We start from the raw sequence: 11,126 nt of genomic DNA, 5'->3' as shown, positions 1-11,126 counted from the left end.
GAATAATCTTAGCCTGTGCAAATATACGAGTTTCTGTGTGTGTGTCCATGTAGAGGACCACCCTGCACATTTTAATAGCTTAATTTTTTGCTGTGTTTTGACCAATGGTGACAGGGTGAAAGAATTCACAATGGGTAAGCAACTTTGGGAGAGAGCAGGACACACAGACAGTGTACAGTGCTAATCCCTCACAACAGAAATGCAAGATAAACTTTAGAAGTGAGGCCAAGTAGCATTGTCCCTGTTAGCCTGCTCATTGAACCAAGAAAGCAGGCTAAGATACTTCTCTGACAGAACTACAGTAATGGGGCAACGACTAAACCATGGCATATTTAACGTGCAGGTAAAAGCTCTATCAGGAGTGGGATTTGAACCCACGCCTCCATTAGGAGACCAGAAGTCCCTTGAGGAAGGAGTGACCCTTGAGTCTGGCGCCTTAGACCGCTCGGCCATCCTGACAACTGTGTATGCCAAGCTGGATGACAACTCAGTGATTTAGCGAACCTGGAAAACTAACAGACCATGTTCGGTGGGCATCATAAAGCTTTTATCAGCCTGGATAGCTCAGTTGGGTTCAAGCCCCATGTTGGCCGACAACTTAAAAAACTCTGCCATTGCATCTACAGCTACACCTGACAGGAGAACATATCAGAAGACTATTTCTCAGGTGTTCTGTCTCAATCAACATGAATCACCTGTATCTCTGAACTCACAGTTTTTCTTTTAAACAAAGCAGAAGTATAAAAACTGCAGCTGACAGTCAACGAGGAGAGCAGCATAAAAGTGTCTTTTGACTGGACCACAGCAGGAGGATGAGGGGAAAGATAAGTTCTACCGACTGCAGTTGATACATACACTGAAGGCTGGTGAAGCATTTCCTTCCACGAGTAGCCTGGCTAGTTCAGTCGGTAGAGCATGTGCCTCTTTATTTTAAGGTTGTGGGTTCAAGCCCCACGTTGGGTAACAAGTTTTTTTTTTTTTTTGTTTTCACAAGCCAAAGTTTGTGAGCAACTATACAAGACCATCTGCATTCACAGCGTTGTCTGCCAAATTCTGAACAATTTATGGCCCCTGCGGAACAAGGCATTTGTTTCCTTTCCGTCCAGAAAAAAGAAGTTGCCAACATGACACTTTGTTCATGTACCAGTCATTGCAGACTCAAGCATAAGGAAATGTGTGTCAGGATGTCCAAATGGTCTAAGGTGCCACACTGAAGGTTGACTCCTTCCTCTATAAAAGGGATTTGTCTCAAAATGGTGATGTGGGCTAAAAGCTGACTCCTGCCAACGCTTTTGTGTAAAGTGAGTTTTCCTATAAATGCACTGAGTGAATTAATGAAAACACATCATTGCAAAGGGTTTAAGTGACTGAAGAAACCACAGGAACTTAGCTGCACTGTGCTAACTGCTTCTTCAAAAACAGATGTCAGCAGGATCTTTAATATTTCTGTGTGATTTTGGAGAGAATATATAACAGTTCAATTGGTACATTCATGTTCAGGCTGATTCCATCCTGTGCAAAAGGGATTTCTAGTCTCCAAATGGAGGCATACAGACTTGCATGTTTCAGTCCGAACAGGTTTAAGATCAATATATGTAGGGGCCCTTTCGAAACCATGTATAATGGGATAAACCCTTTTATCAGAATTCAAGTTTGAGTGCATATCAGCGAGTAAAGTCACTTGTGTTCTTGTGTCAGGGGTCAAATTCAGGTGTTCATACTTAATCTTATCTTACAGAATATTATTTCCATTGTCTCAAAAGCTCTCTTTATTAACCCCCCTTGTTTCACTGGAGAACTTAGCATTGCTATTGAACGTCAGCGAACACAAAGGAGTTTCAACATATACTCCTGTCACCCCTGGTGTGGGGCTCAAACCCACAACCCTGAGATTAAGAGGCTCATGCTCTACTGACTGAGCTAACCGGGCTTCTTGCTAGTAATACCGCTGTTCTCTCATCGTTCCCAGGAGACCAAACCATCCACATTTGGATTTCACATCTAGACATTCACACTTGAGCTAAGGTGACTTTAACAAGTCTTCCCACAGTCATCATAACAATCAGGATGCTAATGAACCAGACAGCATCCATTTCCTTGTAACTAATGAAGCCTGTCAGATGGGACTTGAAACGTTTTTAAGACTCTACAAATAAATCGAGTTGCCTGAGATTCATACGTAGAGTTAATCTATGTATGAACACCTGTTAACATTTTACAAACTTCATGTGCAATGTCACATCACTACTGAAGGACACGTTGCCTGATGTTTCCCCCACCTTTCTGACTTACTCAGGCTCAGACTCATTTGTCCTTCACAGGACTCAATCCCACCTCCAAGAATTCAATCACATCCATGCTATGCCTGTGGTCTTCTTCATACTTGGTTCAGTTATGCCATCAAGACAAATTGCTCAGAAATTGCTTCAGAAGTAGCCTTTTGGATGACCTGGCACTCTAAGGAGCTATTGACCTGTTGAGATAGGTAGAGCAAAAACTAGATAAAGAGAGACCAACAGGCATGAAGACTGATGGACAGAAGTTAGAGGCAGAGAGAAGGAGACAGACAAAGTTAAAGACAGGAGAAGAGACTTTCTGTAATGAGCATGTCTCCTGTTTGGCTCTGGAGCCTCATCTACAGCCTATACTGTGTTTGTGGGGTATGTGTGTATGTGTGTACAACTTTCCAACCCAGTGCAGGTGTGCTGTTGATAGTTTTATCAGTGCCAGATCAGGGCTTCTGAGGGAAGAAGGAAGGGAGCAGAGGAAAGAGGGGAAAAGGACACATGAGATGAGAAATGAGAGAAGTAGAAGTAGAAGCTGTGCTTTTTCTCAGTTTATTAATGAATTCACTCATTCCCTCCTAAAATATAGAGCAGAAGAAAAAGACTGAAAACTTGTTCACCTTTAATAGTTCCAGCCTTTGGCCTGAAATCCCATGCAAGGCCCAGGCCTTGTCAAATGCTATCCTGTTAAAAATGGAAATATATATGGTCATTCATGGCTCCCAGTATAGTAAACAACAACTATAACTCCATTATATAAAGAAAACAGTCAAAATCTTTAACTTCATAGGTCCTAGAGATTAATATTCAGGTTTCAGTTCAGTAGGAGACCTCAGTGTAAGACCTGTATGCATGGCAACTGCTCCACCACTTCCACTACTTCTGTTGCTGGAAACTGACTCTGAGCTATTCATGTAAAAGATGTACATATTTTTGAAAGCATCAGTTTTAAAGACGATGGTAAATCTGAGGTGCCATATATGCACTTGATAGCAAAACATAAATATAAATTGTTTGACAGAGTTTCAAAATTGGACTGGATTTGATGTGAATGAGATCAGTGTTCAGGAGGGTGTTGAGTTATAGCAGGTCCTCTGGTCTGATGCTTTTTCTTGTGGCTATTTGGTTCTGTGACTATCCTCTTGTACCAGCCTGCTGGGTTTATAAAATGGTTTCAGGCTCTATAAAGTCTCCAATAAACCACTTTTACTATTAGCGTAGGATACAGTGAGTTTACGGCCAGTGGCTGCCACCACTGACCAAACGCACACAGAGACGGACATGCCGACACACAAGCACAAACATGCAGACAAGGAGGGACAGTCACATACTTACTGGTCAGACACATTTTGAGGACGTCTGGAGTCAGGACCTCTGCCAAACTCTAACCCCATGTCACCCCACCCTGCTGGCCAAATGACATCACTGCATAGCCCTGAACCACTGGCCCAAAAAGGTCTTAACATGCACACGCACATGTGTGCACATATGCACAAATGCACAGGCGTTAGGAACACGGAAAGTGCAGACGCCATAACGAATACCGCAGGGTCGCATTTTGAGTTCACGCATACATGAAGAAATGCATACACACAGCACTGGACCATAATGACTACCGCATGGCCACATTGCATTATCACACACACACACACACACACACACACACACACACACACACACACACACACACACACACACACACACACACAAATGGAGGCGTTTAAGTGCAGGATGGTGCCCTTGAGTCAAGCATCGACTTGTACTGTAGTATGTGAATTTCCAAAAAAACTGTATTTCTATTTAAGTTAGGATGTAGGAATTACAGAATTAGAAATACTTTTGGTTAATAGTTTCCATAAATCCGACTTGCAGACCTTTAGTTTAAAAATGAATCATGTATCAAACTGTGTAAATCAATTTCCTTCCCATCCAGTAATCAATTCAATGGCAAATCAATGAATTCTCAAAATATTAAATCCATAAAAATGCCAGACTTTTTCAATCAAAACTCTCGCTACACTTCATTTTGAGTTTGACATTGACCTTCCCGCACCATCGTCAGACAAACCAGGCTGACTACAGAGATGTAAACAAAAGTTCTCTCACACACACCCCAGGAGTCGAAGGGGTTGCTGTCAAACACTGTCCTGGGAGGAATGCCCGGCACTCAAGTCAGCCAATTAGAGGTAAGCATTTAAAATGCTGGCTCTTGAGATGGCGTTCCGGCCAGTCACTTCATCTGGGCCACTGTCTGCATTTGCGTTAGAGTCCTACTCAGTCTTTAGATCTCCCAACAAAATCCACATTACACATACGTAACTACCCAGTGCTAAACCCCCCCACTGATCCCTCCCCCTCCTCTCAGACACTCCAATGCACACATACTTTTAGACACTCAGGAATCTTCAATTAGAATATTTCCTTTCTTCCAAATCCATCGTCTGAACATATGGGACACACATTACACACACACATGCTCATGAATGCACTCATGAATGACCTTGATGATCCATTGATGCTTGCAGACATCCCATCTTCTCAAATATCCAGTGTGGTGACACACACACACACATGCACACTTACGCTCCATCACTAATTACCCAGTTGCTCAAGCAGCACTTCAGTGTGTGGTTAAAGAAAAGGTCTTTCTCACCAGTTCCAGAACAGACAGGCAGAGGAATGGGAAAATAAAGAAATACAGAAAGAGAAAATCTGCAGAATAGAGATTTGATGGACTGGGACACATGAAGCGACTGTGTCAATGGAGACAAACCATTATTTTGTGGTATTTCCTCATCTACACAAACTGTTCAAGCTCTAATTGAGGGACAACATGAGCTGAAGGCAGTCTTGAGTTTTGGGGTTGACAAAGTGCATTACAAGCCCAGAACCGTTCATTCTTTCAACTCAAGTTAAACTGTGAAACGTTGAGCCTCACCATTTAGTGTAGTAAGGGTGAACCAACCAATGCAAAATAATGCAGAAGTGAGAGAAACTTCACTAAGGAGCTAAAAAGTGAATAAGCAGCAGAAAAGGAAGAGGAAAGCTATGAAGACATATAACAAGAGAAAATATGTCATGGACGAAACAGCAAGAGGGACAGAAGACAAAGAGCAGAAGTTAAGTTGGTAGACAGGGAAGTAGGAGGAAGAGAGATTATCTCTCTCTAATGGCAAACCCGTTGACAGCAACACTTTTCACCACCTCTATCTACACATCTAACATTACTATCTACCTTCAAACACACACACACACACACACTTACTTCTCCTATTGCAGGGTTTATCAGCATGGCTGTCAGTCTGCTACACAGCTCATGTGGGTTTTAGACTTTAAAACCTTGAAAAGTGCAACGCGAACCGGAGACATCACCGCCAGAGACGACCTCTGCCGGCGTCACAGCTCATGTTGAAAATGAATCTGAGCCACTCTGACTTCTCTCTTCATCTGCTCTTCACACAAATGTTTCAATGATAAAAAAAATATGAAGCTGTGTTAATCTTCAGATGATCAATTCTGTCTCTCTAACAAATACCAATGAATAAGATGTTCTTTAACTGCGAAAACAGATGTTTTCTTGCATTCTCCACTTATAAACATAGAAACAAAACTTTTTTTTACAGCTTCTCCTGCTAAAATTTAACCTAACTGTGTTTTTGACTCTCTTGTCAATCATACTGTTCATTCACATGAAGGACACATTTTTACAGACTGCTTTGGAGGTCTTAGAAGACACTGAGTAGGGTTTTCTTGCTGCACATGATATATCTAGTTCTACAAACATTTGTTTCCAAACTTAAAATGAAAGTTTTTTGAGAATGTTTGTGTGAGAGAGCTTAAAACCAGGGTTCAAAGGCCACCGTAAGATTTAGTATCCAGCTAGTAACCGATTTCAGAATAATGTATTGCCATAAAGGAAAAAAACTCTATAACTTTTTTTAAAGCTCCCCTTACACAAAGCCTCTGTCAGGAGTGGGATTTGAACCCACGCCTCCATTGGGATAACAGAAATCCCTTAACTTAGGAAGGAATCATCCCTGAGTCTGGTGCCTTACTCGGCCATCCTGACTGGATAAAGCTCAGGAGACCGTTCATGCCAGACTTGTGTGTTACAGGATTTCCCCATTTGTCATATTGAATTGATTTGCAAAAGTGAGTACAAAGCAGATGCCATCTGAACTGCTACATACTGCCCTAAAAATCACACAAAAGATGGGAAGCTTCTTTTATTCCTGGTGCAGTCTATTCATGAACACAGCAAGAAAAACACTCAACGAAAGCTCCATTTACATCTTAGATTTCTTTCCATGTTTGTACGAACCCTTGCTTCATACAAGTTGACCTCTGATCCACAGTGAGCACAGCACATTCAGCAGTCACATGCATTTGAATATGTGAGGCATCTACCCTCTGCTTTTCAGATGAAATGTGGAACGCTCAACAAGCTGTCGCCAGGACAGTCTCCGGGTTTAGAAAACCTGTCAGACTTCAAGTGATCTGGGTCTAGATTCCTCCAAGAGCCAGTCAGCCTTGTGTCAGTGTGCAGCGAGATGCCACACAGCCTCTGGGCCAGATGAAGGCAGAGCAAGTTGTCTAAACTGAGAGAAACATTTGTGCAACATTTCAACCAAAAATAGTCCTGGTCTGCACCGCAAAGCGAGAGGGCCGCCTTCATTTAAGGCCGATGGGGTTGGCAGATCTCTCTCTGTCTCTCTCTCACACACACACACACACACAAAAGCACTGCAATTCACCACTGTCATTTGCAAAGCAAAGCCAAAAGACATGAAATGAGCCCATTCTGTAAGTAGACTGTGATAACAGAAACACAGTGGAGACAAAAACAACTTCTTCACAGACTTCAGATGAGCACATGCAGCTCTGAGAGATTATCCAACGTGAACTATCACAGTGTTCAGGTTCACACACACACACACACACACACACACACACACACACACACACACACACACACACACACACACACACACACACAACCAGCAGTTGTTTGTAACATTCCTCTAACAACGTGTGTTCAGGATGTAATGGACTTTTCTTCAGAGGTTTACTTAGAAAAGGCTTTTTACCTGCTCTGCTGTGTTTGAATCCGGCGGCGGAAAACTTCCTCCTCCGACCCTTCGAAGCTCACAAGTCCGAAAAGTGCGACTCTCTGTCCGGTTGTGGAATCAGAAACAGGTCGGTGAGAAGAAACCGACTCTTCCAAAGTGTCACTTTGACTCAGACAATGAAACAAACCCACACAAAGTCCTTCTCTCACAGACAAACACCGCGTCCGTCCGTCCCTCGGTGCGGGGCCGCCGTCGGATCCCGCAGAGTCCGGAGCGGGCAGGTAGAGGCGGCGGAATGACGTCAGACAGCGGCGGCACGCGCTCCTCCTGGTGTAACGGCTGTGCGCGTGCGGCGTCCCCAGCAACAGGTGTCAGGAGCGAAGTGAGACCTCAGACCGGATCATCAACGGGTCCTCAGTCCCACACACCGGGGGAGGAGGACGGGGAGGGGCCGGGGGCGGGGGGAGGCTGCCGGCCTCACCAGCGACACCTCTGATGGGATTCGAACCCCCTTCAGTGCGGTGAACCTGGAGCCTGGCCCAAGTCAGGAGGAAAATGGAGGTTCATGAGCTGAACTGCTTCATAATGGGCCCAAAGCTCACCGCTGCTGCTGAGTCAGTCCACACAAACCTCTGTCAGGACTGGGATTCAAACCCAGGCCTCCATCCGCTGGGACAGGAAGGAGTGATCCTAAGCAGGTGGTGCTTAAACAGCTATAGTGTTAATGCACTTTGTAAACCTCTGTTTTCTGCTGCATCTGCGTGTCAGGATGGCCGAGCGGTCTAAGGCGCCAGACTCAAGGAGCACTCCTTCCTCTAGGGACTTCTGGTCTCCGAATGGAGGCGTGGGTTCAAATCCCACTCCTGACAGAGGTTTTACTGAGCACACCTATGAAAACACATAATGGGACAACATCTTCGGCCAATTTGGTGGCCGATATCAAACACATCAATCGGTGAACTGTTGTTTTCTGACTGATTTTAACGTGAAGCGTGGCAGCAGGAATCAGGATGGCTGAGTGGTCTCAGGTTCATGCCTTCCTGTGTTCCTTCAAAAGGGACTTCTGGTCTTCAGATGGGGGTGTGGGTTCCCATTATTAGGAGTTCCCACTCCTAACACTTTATTCCTATAAAGAGGAAGTCGGTTCTTGTGGTTTATTCTTCAACTAAGCCTTTGTCACATTATGTGCTTTCAGAGGTTTGCTCCGTGCATTGAAAGGAAACTTCACACAAAACCTGCAGGTAAAACCTCTGTCAGGAGTGGGATTTGAACCCACGCCTCCATGTGGAGACCAGAAGTCCCTTGAGGAAGGAGTGATCCTTGAGTCTGGCGCCTTAGACCGCTCGGCCATCCTGACAGCTAGTGATGGGAGTTCAGCAGAGTCAGTGAGGAACCATGGGAGAATTTTCTGTGCACACATTAAAAGCCATTAAAAGTCAGAGGAACGGGGAGGAAGCGGAGGAGGAGGAGGAGGAGAGGAAAATGTCATCAGTGTTACTGGATGTTTGGGCTGTCCGTGGCTAACAGTTTATTTTGGGGACTCTACTCCTCTCACATTGTTTTTATTTCCTCTCAAAAGATTTTCCTACTGCACCTCCTGTCCCGTCCATCTTGCTGCTTTTCACCATCTGCCCCTCCCTCCTTCTCTCGCTGGGTAGTTTATTTACATTTAAAACCATTTATTAGGGAAAATAATGCAAACTCTGGAATCAAAAAGTAAACCAAAAAGAAACAAGTTCAAGCTTTCGAACCACCATTGAGTTCATTAATTATTTACCTTGAAAGCATGGAGTATAGGCTAAGTGTGTTTGAAGCTGAGCCGCTGTTTGTTTTGGTCTCAGCCCTCCTCCTCCTCTCTCTGTTTTTTCTTCCCCTCCATCACCCTCTCCTTCTTTTTCTTTTCACTCATGTGTGATGTGATGTGTGATGATTGAAACCGCATCGTCCAAAAACCAACGCAAGCACCCCCCCCCCAATCCCTCTGCAGTCAGTCAATTTTTATTTCTCCTTCTGGCTCCTTGTGCGTCTCAGTCTCTGACTATATCACTATATAAGTGTATTCATGGGGAGATGGGCCAATACACACATCCACGTGCACATGCTCACAAATGCTTGTTATCTGTGTTATCTTGAGGACATCTGTGTTTTTGTGCTGTGAAGCAATATCAGTGGGATCTTATCAGCATGTAGTGTGGAGAGGTGTGTGTCTGTGTGTGTGGTAGAGAATGATGGACACAAATCTAAATGGGGAGAATGATAGAAATCACACAGCTATACTCAGTAAAGTTTGAGCTGCCGATTTGTGTCTTTGTCAGTCTCATGTGTTACAGTCATCTGATCATCTGCTGATCTCACCAGGACAAGAACAAAACAAAAACACACAATTGCTGCTCCTCCTGTCCAAAACCATATTCATACCGCATGTGCGTCATATCAATTTTCATATTTGAATGTTTTACAGTTACTAGAGAACAAATCAATATAATGTTGTTATTTGTAAAATATTTGTTACTAAAATGGCATTAATGAATGAGTCCAAACTGAAAGCTTAATTTTTTCTAAGCAGCAGTCACAAACTCAAAAATATTGCTTTTACAATTCTATAAAACCAGGAAAATCAACAGATCCTTTCATGTGAGAAAGTGGAACCTGGTGTTTTTTGCTTGATTTGTGAGTTAGTGATTAAAATGATGGTCAAATTTGTTATTGTTGACTGAGAAAAATATTTCAGCTCTAAAAAAGGAGCCTTTCCTGCAGCTGTTTCACCACCATCCACAATTTATCTGACCATTTTCCAGATGTGAACTGCTCCACATTTTCCTTTACACATTAAATTGGTCAACAACAGCCGAGTAAGTCCCTTTTAAAGCATGAGCCCACTCCGAACTTCAGACTTGCTCAGCTCTGGTAAAATAAATCGGAGCTGAGAAAGGAGAAAGGAGCTTTTATCATTGTCAGTGCTACTTAGTCAACTTCAGAATCAAACTTTTCCAGCAATTTGAACTTTTGACACCGTTACTTCTGAAGTTAGCATGTTAATGAGCTAGCCTTGGCCAGTCTCAGCACTTCCCAATAGTGACTCAGTGAAGCCTCCAATCGGCCCTGGCCCTGGCCCTGTAAGTGCAACAATACAGTATGAATAATAAAAAAAAAGAAGTAAAAACAGCTGCTTTAACAGTAAATCCAGCTTTGATAAATAGTTCAGTCAACAGGCTATAATTATACAGATGACGATAGTGACCCAGGTCTGCGGTTATTTTATGGTTTTTAATTGTTCTATTTATTTATTTTCCCAATGAGCAATGTCATGGGTTTAATGAAAACGCTGCTGGACATGTGAACTATGTGGGATTATATATAAGACAGCTGGTTTTAAATATGTAATTTTATGAATCCCTTCTGCTCTGAATCAGTGTGACAAACAGCTAAAAGAAAACCTGAGTCACAGCAGAGACAAGAAGGTGAAATGATCCCTGCTGCTCAATCCGTTGTGTCTCCCTTCTTTCCTATCTCGCTCTCCCTCCCGCTCTCTCTTTGGACATCACATAAATCAGGGAGTCATACATGCGTTTCTCTTCCTCCTGCTCCCTCCTCTGCTCCATCCATCCCGTCAGTCTCCCTCCGCTGGCTTTTATTAGGACAGTAGATGGAGAAAGCAGAGTCAGTCTTTGCGCTCCCAGGTGCGCACTCACGTGCAAAGCGTTGCCATATGTGAAGGTAAAAAGCACCACACATGCTACATGTAGACTGTCAGCAGTTGGTGTGATGTGTT

General features: G+C 43.5%; 3 non-coding genes across 3 annotated transcripts; 1 reads left to right on the top strand and 2 right to left on the bottom strand.

Annotated features, from left to right (window-relative positions):
- Positions 1–353: 353 nt before the first annotated feature.
- trnal-caa (transfer RNA leucine (anticodon CAA)) lies at positions 354–459 on the bottom strand. Its single transcript has 2 exons — positions 422–459; positions 354–399 (listed from the first exon to the last, which is right to left on the bottom strand). It is a non-coding gene; the product is annotated as a tRNA-Leu (tRNA).
- Positions 460–8,117: 7,658 nt separating this feature from the next.
- Positions 8,118–8,223, top strand: trnal-caa (transfer RNA leucine (anticodon CAA)). Its single transcript has 2 exons — positions 8,118–8,155; positions 8,178–8,223. It is a non-coding gene; the product is annotated as a tRNA-Leu (tRNA).
- A 382-nt stretch (positions 8,224–8,605) lies between these two features.
- On the bottom strand, positions 8,606–8,711 carry trnal-caa (transfer RNA leucine (anticodon CAA)). The gene is made up of 2 exons: positions 8,674–8,711; positions 8,606–8,651 (listed from the first exon to the last, which is right to left on the bottom strand). It is a non-coding gene; the product is annotated as a tRNA-Leu (tRNA).
- Positions 8,712–11,126: the final 2,415 nt, after the last annotated feature.

Source organism: Echeneis naucrates, chromosome 23 (assembly GCF_900963305.1).
Source record: "Echeneis naucrates chromosome 23, fEcheNa1.1, whole genome shotgun sequence".
Taxonomy (NCBI): domain Eukaryota; kingdom Metazoa; phylum Chordata; class Actinopteri; order Carangiformes; family Echeneidae; genus Echeneis; species Echeneis naucrates.
The sequence above is the reverse complement of the archived record's forward strand: the minus strand, read 5'-3'. Positions and strand labels throughout refer to the sequence as shown.